The following is an 11,586-nucleotide window of genomic DNA, read 5'->3' on the forward strand; positions in this document are numbered from 1 at the left end:
GTCACCCAGACTAGAGTGCAGTGGCCGCTCCCGTCCAACGCAGCCTCGACCTGCTGGGCTCCGGTGATCCTTCTGCCTCAACCTTCTAAGTAGCTGGAACTACAGGTGCGCGCTACCACGCCTGGCTAATTTTTAAAAAATTTATTGTAGAGATGAGGTCTCGCCAAGTTGCCCAGGAGGGTCGCAAATCCGCAGGCTCAGGCAATTCACTCACCTCAGCCTCCCAAAGAGCTGGGATTACAGGCTGAGCCACCAAGCCCAACTGCCCGCATTTTACCAAGCCCCTAAATAGTCTTTGAAAATAAAATTCTATTTAATTAATTAATTAATGACAGGATCTTTTCCCATCACCCAGGCTGAAGTGCAGTGGTACAATTATAACGCACTGCTGTCGCAAACTCCTGGAGCTCAAGCCATCTCCCCATCTTAGCCTCCTGAGTAGCTTGGACTACAGGTATGAATAATTTTATTATTTTTTGTAGAGACAGGGTCTCACTATGTTGCCAAGACAATCTCTTAGTCTCAAGAATGCTCCCACTTCAGCCTCCCAAAGTGCTGGAATTACAGATGTGTGAGGTACCATGCCTGGTAAACACAAAATTTTAAATTGGATTTCCAGTTTCCTACAATATGGAGGTACTACAATTTAAATAACTCTTCCCTTCTAGTTGGACCTTTTAGTAGCTTCCAGATTTTTTTCTAACAAAAAATAGAATGAAAAATATTGCATTAGTTAGTCTCTGTTCAGAGAGGAAATTATCTTTGCTCAGGAAACTATCATGATGAACTGCTTTTAGTGGTCAGAAAACTTTAAGAAATGAATATCAGGTCCAGTTTGAAGGTGTTTGCATTATTGTGATTAAAAACAATCCCCCTCACTCCTCCCAACATAATAAACTGCATTCCTTTGCTTTGTGAGAGAATCAAGGAAAGGGTTTAAGTTAGGGAGGAATCATGAGTGAGATCAAGTGTCCAGCGGTGACCAGAAGTGACAGCAAAATGTAAGTACCCAGAAATTTGTAGAAATATCAGAGAAGGGCACTGTGCTTCCCTAAGGACATAGAACTAAAGACTTGGGCCAATTTTTTTCTAATCTTAAAAGGTCAAGATGACCTCAGCTAACATCTATAAAATGAATAACACTGACAAAAGAGCATAAAGTTGGATTTTGTTTTTTTATCCATTGGAGTGTCTTTGTCTTCTAATAGAAAAGATTTTTAACAAATACTTATATGTTATTTCATTTCATACCTTCAATTAAAAAACATTCCTTATGTTCTTACTTTTTCTGTTTGATTTTTAAAACTTTGCTTTAGTTTTAAGGACAATATTGACTTTGCTTTTTATACTCCATAGTGATTTAGAAGTCATGTATTGTCACAGGTCAGGTACCTTCAGAAACAAGGGAAGAGTTGCATGTAGAGGTTTGCTAGAAAATTTACTCCAAGAACAACATTTATAAGGGGGCGAGGAATGTACGATTGGAGTGAGAAAGAAATTGCAACAGAGGCCTCAGCCCAACTTTCATGGAACTCAGAGATAGGGATGATCCTTCTAGAATGTTCCAAATTGAAGTGTAAGGGTAAAAATAGAGGACTTGGGGTCAGCTAGGTATTTATACTTCTGCATTGGACTATCATGGATGTGGGCTGCCCTGGAGAGAGATCATGTCTTTGGAGCAAGAAAGTTCTTCCAATTGAGGGCGATTCCCGGGGAGGGACCAACCTTGAGCCTTCAGCAGGCAGCACTCCTAACAGCTGGGGAAATGAATGCTTCCCTTCTGAAGACTGGATCTGAGTAGGGTCCACGGTACCCGCTACACATAGCCTATTATGCTTCTGCTAGCACTTACCTGTAAGTAAAAAACACCTGGGCTTCTTTTCTTTCATTTTAATGTCAATAATTATATTTTAATGGAAAGAACTTTCTACATGCTTTTGGGTCAGATGAAAAATTTAACTGGACTTTGTTTTTTCACTTCACAGGTTGACATAATTAACACCATACTGCTTCGTTTCTGCATTGTTTATCTTGTCTTTAAGAATTATTTTTGTCATTAGTATAACATTTTATAACCATCCAATATCTATATAGACCTAACTGCATTTAAAGTCATAAAAACTAAACATTGATTTTCTCTGCTGCCTTGATGTGAATGAATGAATGAACAAAAAATGAAAGCCCATGAACCAAGGAGAATTACACCTGCTTTGTCACTAACCCCAAAGCTAACATTCCCAAATTTGCATTGACATTGCAAAGGTAATATTTTAAAATTTTGATAGTGGGAGGTTGAATTTTGACTCAACTTTTCCCCCATTTGGTCTCACAGGAATGTGGCTTGGAATCTTAGCCAATATATTTAGTTAAAAACCAGAGCAAGTTCTAGTTCATCCAATCTATGAGAAAAATGGCAGCAACAGGCAAGAAACCAGAATCATATTCACTCTGGTTCACCTATTGCATTCTCTGGGTTTAATTCCCTCTACCAATTTATATAAAATTGGGGAATGCACCTTGACCCTTAGGAATGCATCAGAAATATGTAAAATGAGCAAGCCATGCTTGATTATGTGGCTAAAGATGGACTCCAGAAATCACAGGTGAAAGCCAACTCTGCCTCTTGCAGGATATCAGCTTTTAAACAAATTCCTGAAATTGTTGTCACCTCCATTCTGCCATTCATTCAAGTGAAGAGTTCTGGGAAGAGACCAGATCCTAGAAGCGGTCAAAAGTATATCATTCAGAATATGCAAACTCTCATTGTCTGGAAAACTATTTAGTTTGCATGCTATCTTCTGCTAATGAGGTATCTTTCACAAATCACGATTTATTAGAGAAGTCTAAGTTCCTCAGAACTGGAACTCCAATGGTGTTTAGACAGTGCATAGGTTAGTATGCCTCTCAGGAATAATTTTGACATATTAAGGTGGTTGTTTTAGCTACTTGACTGTGAATTGAAGGGGAATTGGATGGAGGTGTTATAGACCTGAATCATGAAATATGATGGCTTCGTTGGTGAGGTTTCTGGAACATGACCATGACCTTCTAGGTATAGGATCTATCACTGCAGGCTAAGTTAGATACAGTTCAAAGCAAGGGATGACACCTTGTATGCAGGAAAATGCTACATTAGGTCAGTGTTAGGTCTTTTGTGAATCCTTCTAGTCTATGAAGATTTAAATCCTTCGGGCTCCCACTACCTTGTCTGACAAATATATAAATAACCTTGCAAAGACATTATTTTAAATTTGATTATGAATATTCATTTCATATTAAAAGTTTAAAAGTTTTTGATACCATACATTCTCTACCCTCTAATTAGATAAGAAGTAATCAGCCGGGCTCGGTGGCTCAGCCTGTAATCCCACGCCTTTGGGAGGCTGAGGTGAGTGGATTGCCTGAGCCTGTGGGTTCGAGACCCGCCTGGGCAGCGAGACCTCATCTCTACAATAAATCAAAAAATCAGCTGGGTGTGGTAGCGCATGCCTGTAATTCCGGCTACTTGGAAGGCTGAGGCGGAAGGATCACTGGAGCCCAGCAGGTGAGGCTGCGGTGGCCGGAAGCGGCCACTGCACTCTAGTCTGGGTGACCGAGTGAGACTCCAAGTCAAAAAAAAAAAAAAGAAGTAATCAAAATTTCCATATATATCTTTTTCTTGAAGCCAATCTGCCTTATTACTCAAGCAACTTTGTTACAAGCTAGATGTCCACAAATAATATTACTTTAGAGCTGATGACAAGTGTGCAGATATTTTTTGTCTGCCCTTAGAATGCCCTTTTCTATTTCCACATGAATATGGTCACATAAGGATGGATGCGGTTAATTAGTCAATTTGAAAGTAATTCCTTCTGACAAACTAGCTACCTTCCTTTAGCAAAAGTATAAAATGAGCAATCTAAGGGACATGTATTAGATTCACTAATTAAATTAAATGCAAAACCGAGGACTTCCAGCGATCATGTTTCTTTCATAAAGCAAATAGACATTTTATCATTAATAATTAAATTGGAGTCATTCATTTGATTATAGATGGTGCCTAATTTTAAGGATAAAGTCACAAAGTAACATTAAATATCACATGTACTTGCATGCTAGTGCCTGAGCATTTCTACTGTTAGATATCAGATGAAAATTTCCTCATGAATATTATCAGTGAGAAAAAAATTCTCAATAAGACTTCTGTATCTTTCTGAAGAGAGACTATACTGATTATTGCATCATGCATACTGGCATCCTGGCCATATTGGTGGTGTGACAAGAATGTCACTTGCCACTTCAGAAGGATGTCACCACACAGGAGAATAATTAATACAACCAGTCCCCTCTGCAAAAGAAGCATGTCTGGGATTGGTAATACAGTCAAATAGAGCCTATGTGAGGGTCACTGCAAGAGCCTCTGCCCCAGAAGCATCATTCCTATGGGCTTCCTATGAAGTTGTCAGCCTTTTCCATTTTGCCTGACACACTTTTATGTCCAATGAAACAGTGAGGAATGGAAAACTCTGCAAATGAGTTGAAAATATGGATCTGAAAATCAGGATGGAGGTTTGAGTTGGCACTATCTATTGCAAAGACTTCCCAAGGAGAGTAGCCTGAGCACAAAAAGAAGATGTCAAGATGGTGACCTGAGGAAGAGGAGCGTGTGAAGGAAATGCATGGAACTGGGCAGAGAGGGAGAGTCCAGAGATAAGAGAGTGGTGACGTGAACCACAGGAGGCAAGATGCTGCTTCATAAGGGTGAGCAGGCCCAAGTGGGAGGTGGGAGGTGAGGTGGAGCGAGGAAGGGGAGAAGCAGGAATAAGCAGGAGTGCGTGGGAGGCAGGGGAGCTTAAGACCAATCCAACCACTCTGCAAATGGATTTGAGTCTGGGTCCGAGTCACCTCCATCAGAAACACCTTCTTTCTTTCCTGAAAGACAGAGCTGGGAGGGTCTAGCCTACACACATGGACCAAAGCACATTTCAGCTTGCAGCACCACAGAAGCCTCCTCAGAAGATATGGCCACATGCCACGTTGCATGCGAAGTTAAATAGGAAATAACTCAGACTGCAAAGCCAAGTTTAGAATCAGAAAAACAACTAATCAGAGCAACAGCAGTGAGGACAATCTGTCCCAGGGCTGGAGCGGAGTCTCGCTGGGCTCTGACAGTAACAGGCGCCGCCCTGCACAATGCTGCTACTATGACTGCCCGGCACCAGCGTGGCTGAGCTCCAACCGCCAGTGCTGGCCTTTTCATCCTGGAAAGCCTCTGTTAGGAAACGAAGTTTGGTGAGTAGGGAGAAGCAGAAGTTTAAATGCAAATCAGTGAATGAAAAAAGGGGAAGAAAACCAAAAGGTCCAAACTGAAAACCCAAATATTTTCTTAATTTCAAAGTCCACAGTGAGTGGGATAATATTACATAATATTAGGGAACGCTGAGACAAGACTGCCATACAAACAGAATATTTGCATATTTTGTTATCTAAGAGGAAGATGTGGGGTTACAAATAGTTTGTTATGCACTACTTCTACATTCAAAGAGTTAATTTTAGAGAATGCTATCCTTTCCTATGAGTTCAGTTATGATTAAATAAATAAATCAGTATTTATATAGAGATACACAAAGAAACAATACTGGTCACTAATTCATTTGTTCCTTTAACAAATACTTATTGATTGCCTACCTTGCCCCTGGCATTATGTTGAGTATTAGGCAGACAATGGGGACTCAGGCTCAACAAGGTCCCTGTGCTCAAGGAGCGGCAACCCCTAGCCAGTGGAGGCAGACATCAGTCAAACAATTGTACTGATAATTATAAAACTGAAACTGTATTAAAGGATATTTTGTAGTAGGGAGACTTGGCTTAGATGAAGTCCTAAGAAAAGTCTTTGCCTCTGGGCTTGGTGGCTCAGCCTGTAATCCCAGTACTTTGGGAGGCCGAGGTGAGTGGATTGCCTGAACCCGTGGGTTCAAGACCCGCCTGGGCAACTTGGCGAGACTTCATCTCTACAATAAGTCAAAAAATTAGCCGGGCGTGGAATCGCACGTCTGTAGTTCCAGCTACTTGGAAGGCTGAGGCGGAAGGATCGGCAGAGCCCAGCAGGTCGAGGCTGCAGTGGCCGGGAGTGGCCACTGCACTCCAGTCTGAGTGACAGAGTGAGACTCCAACTCAAAAAGAAAAGAAAAGTCTTTTCCAAGAAATTGGCAATTCCAAAAAGCATAAGCAAAGGCCCCGTGGCAGGAAGAAGCATGACCACCATGGGCAGTTGTCTGAAGAAATAGAGGAATAAAGAGTTTTACCTTTATTCTTAGCACAATGGAAGCTGTTGAAGGGTTTTAGCAGAAGAGCTACATTCTCAGAATTATGTTTCCAAGAGATCACTCTGCTTCTGAGTGGAGGAGAAGGGTAAAGTCTAGTTATGGGAAGCGTATGCTGTCTAGGCTATTATATGAAGAGGCTACTGATGTCAAATAGTCAGGGAGTGATGGCTGCCTGAGTTAGTGTGGAGACAGGTTTGAGAGATATTTAACACATAAAATCAACAGGACCAGGTATTATAATTAATACATGGGTGAGAAAGAAAGGGAGGTTAAGGTTTGTAGAACAGGAAAGATGGTGCTTTTGGCTGGAATAAGAAAAGTAGAAGAAGAGCATAGATTGGAGGGTTGGAAGATGCAGAATTTAGTTGGAATTCCTGTTGTGCCTTTGTGACATCTGCCTGGAGATGACAGACTGGCAGAAGGATAGATGAGTCTGAGGTGCTGATGGAAAGTTAGGTCTAGAGATACATGTTTGTATGTTGTCTGTGCAAGTTCGTCATTGCTAAGAATGCCTTAGGAGAGCACACAGAGTGAAGAAAAAGAGAGGTCCTGGCATCAGATGGTGGATATTTAATGGGCAGGTTTCTGAAAAGGAAATGGGATAGTCAGAGAGGTGAGGGCAAGACAGGAAGTGTCTTGCACCACCTAAGCCCAGAAAAGAGTGTTCCAAACAATAAGGGTGGATTAACAGTATTAAAGTACTGCTGTGTGGTTGAGTGAGATAAGGACTGTGAAGGGCCCATTGAATCTATGGACAAGAAGGTCCTGGTGACCTTAGCAAGGCTGGTCTTAGTGGAGAATGGAGCGGAAGCCGAAATGAGGTGCTAGGGAGTGTAGGAAATGGGTGGCCGGGTTGGAGACAGCGAGGATGGACAACTCAAGCATTTTGACTGCATGAGCAAGAGATAGAGAGGTGGTTGAGTGGGCATAAGACGCTGAGGAAGTAGGAGGCTTTGGAATATAAACAAGAGGAGTCAGTTGAGAGAGATATTCCACCTGAGAGAGAAGCGTCACTAGGGAGGACAAGGCTCTGGAGGAGATGGGAAGGGAGGGGTCAGCAGCCTAAGTAAAGGCATAGGAATGAGCATTTAGCATCCAGACAACAAAGAGTTCTCTTGTTACAGTTTCAATTTTCTTTGTTACAGCAGGCAAGGTTTTTGCTGAGATTGAGGGAGGAGCAGAAGTGTGTGCTTGTGTATGTGAATGTGGTGTGAGGGCAGCTGTTACCAAAGGAGGGGAGAAGCTTTGTAATAGTTTTGTGGAAAGCAGGCACGTGAGTTAATTTTAAAATGTAGTAAAAGAATCCATTTGAGTTTCCTTTGTATTCATTTATAGCGAATCTGCTCCATTGTATGCCTTCCTTCAGAAGACTTCAGCTGCTGGAGGCTGGAATGTAAATAGCTGGGGTCATCGGGGTTGAGATTTTGCCAGAAGAGGAAAACAAAAAATGTTCAAAGGGCAAGGAAATATCGGGTATTGGCAGAAGGGTTATAAACTTGCTGAACCCTTGACTTTGCCGGATGAGGGGAGAAGTACAGACAGGGCAAGGTCAAGGCACTCAGAGACAGGAAGGAACAGCAAGCTTGAGGTCCTGAGGGAGCTGAGGAAAGGTCTTAGTGGGAGGAACTGAGCCAGCTAGGGCAAGGGGAAGAGGTGGTGCCCAGAGGACCTTGTATCTGTGATTCAAAGTGGGGAAATAGGGAGTAATGGCAAGACCCCGTAGGGGGGCTATGGCAGAGGAAAACTTGAGGAATCAGAGTCCAGTGGTTGTCATGTGTTTGTTGAAGACGCAGGGCATGATGGTGGGATTTGGAATTCCAATGCTAAGACCTTGACAAATGACAGAGAAGAGAGTGACCAGGAATTGGCTAGAAGACAATGACAAGAAGGGGTAGTAGAGCTGAGAACCATGAAGCCCCAAAAGGTGGGATTTTTGTGTGTGTGTGAAGAGGAAACAATAGCAGTGGATGGAAGCAGAAACAAGGTGGCTCGTGTGCACAATTCCAGCTCTTTGGGAGAAAGGAGGGCAGCACCCAGCTGATCTCCCAGAATGAAGGTACTCAAAGGAGAGGGGAAAGGTGGGAGCGGTAGGAAGGAGGGCCCTCCGAGAGGAGGCAGTTTTCAAAAGTTAAGATAAGAAGAATGAAGCTCAGGAAGAGTGGAGGAAGGAAGTGGGAGAGTTTCTCTGATGGCAGAAGAGAAGGAGCGGGGAGGAAAATCAGGGCTGGAAGTCAGAGCATCCCTGTTATAAACAAGACAGAAGAGAGAATGCAGTCGTCCCCACTTCTCTTGGGGGATGTGATTGAAAACTCCCAGTGCATGCCTGAAACTGTGCATAGTACTGTACCCTATAATAGACTATGTTTTTTCCCTATACATGCACACCATGATAAAGTTTAATTTATAAATTAGGCAGTGTGAGAGATTGACAACAATGATAATACAATAGAACAATTATAACAACATACTGTAATAGAAATTACGTGAATATGGTCTCTCAAGATATCTTCTTGTCCTGGACCCATCTTTCTTCTTCTTGTGGTTTTATGAGGTGGCTCCATGACTTCGTGAGGAGATGGAGTATGGTGAATGATGCAGGCACTGTGATGCAGTGTTAGGCTATTGACCTTCTGATGATGCATCAGAAGGAGCATCTGTTTCAGGTGGTCCTGGGCCATCAAGTTGTAATGCTGTTGATGGTTGGATCTCAGAAACAGACTATGTTGATGGTTAATAAGCAGTTAGCATATACACAGGACACGGGGGATTCACGTCCTGGGCAGGATGGGGTGGGGTGGCTTTTGAGATTTCATCACCCTGCTTAAAATGCACCTAATTTAAAACTTATGAATTGTTTATTTCTGGAATCTTCCATTTAATATTTTCAGACCACGGTTGACCTCAGATAACTGAAACTACAGAAAGTAAAACCTTGGATAAGGGTAACTACTGTACTATAAACTGTAGACAGGGAAGAGGGGAAATGCCTGAAATGTCATAATGGAGGCTACATGTGGCGATCCATGTGTATAATCGTAGCCCTTTGGGAGGCTGAGTTGGAAGATTGCTTGAGGCCAGGACTTTGAAACAAGCTTGCCTATGTAGCAAGACCTCATCTCTACAAAACAAAAACAACATCAAAATAATTAGCCAGGTGTGATTAGTCAACTCTCTTAACATTTAACCCCAAATACCCATATTGTAGCTAAAAATACTTGCTTGTATCCTAGTGAAAAAAGAGAACAGCTAGCCGGGCTCAGTGGCTCAGCCTGTAATCCTGCGCCTTGGGAGGCCGAGGAGAGTGAATTGCCTGAGCCTGTGGGTTCGAGACCCAACTGGGCAACTTGGCAAGACCTCATCTCTACAATAAATCGAAAAATTAGCCAGGTGTGGTAGTGCGTGCCTGTAGTTCTGGCTGCTTGGAAGGCTGAGGCGGAAGGATTGCCTGAGCCCAGTGGCTCGAGGCTGCGGTGGCCGGGAGCGGCCACTGCACTCCAGTCTGGGCAACAGAGTGAGACTCTGACTCAAAAAAAAAGAGAACAGTTGAAGATAGATAGATGATAAATAGATGATAGATAGATAGATGCTTGTCAATTAAATATGCCACTTTAATCACTTCATAGCTTTCTCCTCTTCAGACTGAACAATCTCAAGTCCCTCATTTTTTTTTTTTTTTTGAAAGGTCCTATTTTCTAATTCTGATTGACTTTAAGGATAGGATGTTCTCTGTGTCCCATAACTCTGGGGCTCAGGAATGGACACAGTGCTCCTGGAAAAATTTGACTAATACTAGTCTAATGGGAGGATAACCTCACGGTTCCTCTGGGGATTTTGTTTTACCACCTAACACCGTGTAATTTTTAAAAAGTTGTGTTGCAACTGACTTTAGCTTATCTGTTTTCATTGTTGGCTCCTTTTTCGACATGCTCGCCTGTAGCCAGTTACATCTCATTTTCTATTTTTTTGTATACTTCACCTCCCTCTCCTGAAGTTACTACTACCCTGCATTTATCTCCAGTAAACTTTTAAAAACAGTCTGACCATCTCTCTAATTTAGTAAGGCTATTTTAAAGTTTGCTCTTCACCAGCTGAGACTGGTTTTCCCACTCTTCCAGTGAGGCAGTGACTAATGTGTTCCAGGCTTCCTTTGTGCCAATGCTGTGTTTGAGGACATCTGTTTGTAAACATTTCAGCTTGAATTGTTCTCTGCTACTCCAGGGGCTTCTCTGTGCTGGGAACACTTCTGTGGAGGTCAGGCCTTGATCAGCACTAATCTGAATACTTCTGGCCTTTATCAATACTAAGAAAATCCATTTCCTAGTGTTTCAAATGTTAGGTCAAACTTTTATAAATGTTAGTATTGAAGAGGGCTATTTCCAAATTAATATGTGCAAACAAGAACTTAATCTTTTACATCCAAAATCAGCACCTTGATTGCTATTATTTTTTAGGTTCTTGCGTGTATTGCATACTTCAGAGTCTATTTTGCCCTCCAGGAGTCTGTGAGATGTCTGGTCCTATCTTTTATTTAAAAAAAATTTTTTTTTTTTAGTTTTTAGAGATGTGGTCTTGCTCTGTCACCCAGGCTGGAGTGCAGTGGTGCGATCATTGTTCACTGCAGCCTCAAACTCCTGGGCTCAAGTGAATCTTTGAACTCAGCCTCCTGAGTAGCTGTGATTACAGATGCGTGCCACCATGCCCAGCTGGTCCTAATTTTTAATCCAAGTATTGTACAGGGCCAGAGCATCATTAAATAGTGAATGTAAAGGGTCAGAAAATGCTGGAAAGGATACCCATTGGCAGGTACAAATCCTCCTTCAAGCCAAGACTATTCTTTTTGTTCAAGTTTCAACAATTCATACTTTGTCTCTCTTCCTTTTCTCTGGTCCTCATGATTTCTTTGTAAATATTATTACAAACATTTGCATCTAAATCTTGCTTCCCTTCTGAAACTACAGACCTACTGAGGGAAATTCCAGATGGTGACTCATTTATTTCTATCTTACTCACAGTATTTTATCTGATGTCTTACAATATTCAGTGCTCAATACATATTTGTTGATTAAATGAACAATGGGAAGAACACATACAACTTAAGCAAGTTCAGTCCCAAGTTGGATTTCAGTTTTGGCAAACTAATTGATTGATTAAAAATATTAAAAAAAGAAAAATAATCAATTTGAAATTTAGAAATAGAGATGTTTTGGTAGAAAAGGAGAAATCTTCATGGCTTTTCTTTAAAAAGCACTCAAATCAATTTTTTTTTTTTTTTTTTTTTTTG

This window comes from Carlito syrichta, unplaced genomic scaffold (genome assembly GCF_000164805.1).
Source record: "Carlito syrichta isolate Samal-C Ts95f unplaced genomic scaffold, Tarsius_syrichta-2.0.1 Scaffold306975, whole genome shotgun sequence".
Taxonomy (NCBI): Eukaryota; Metazoa; Chordata; class Mammalia; order Primates; family Tarsiidae; genus Carlito; species Carlito syrichta.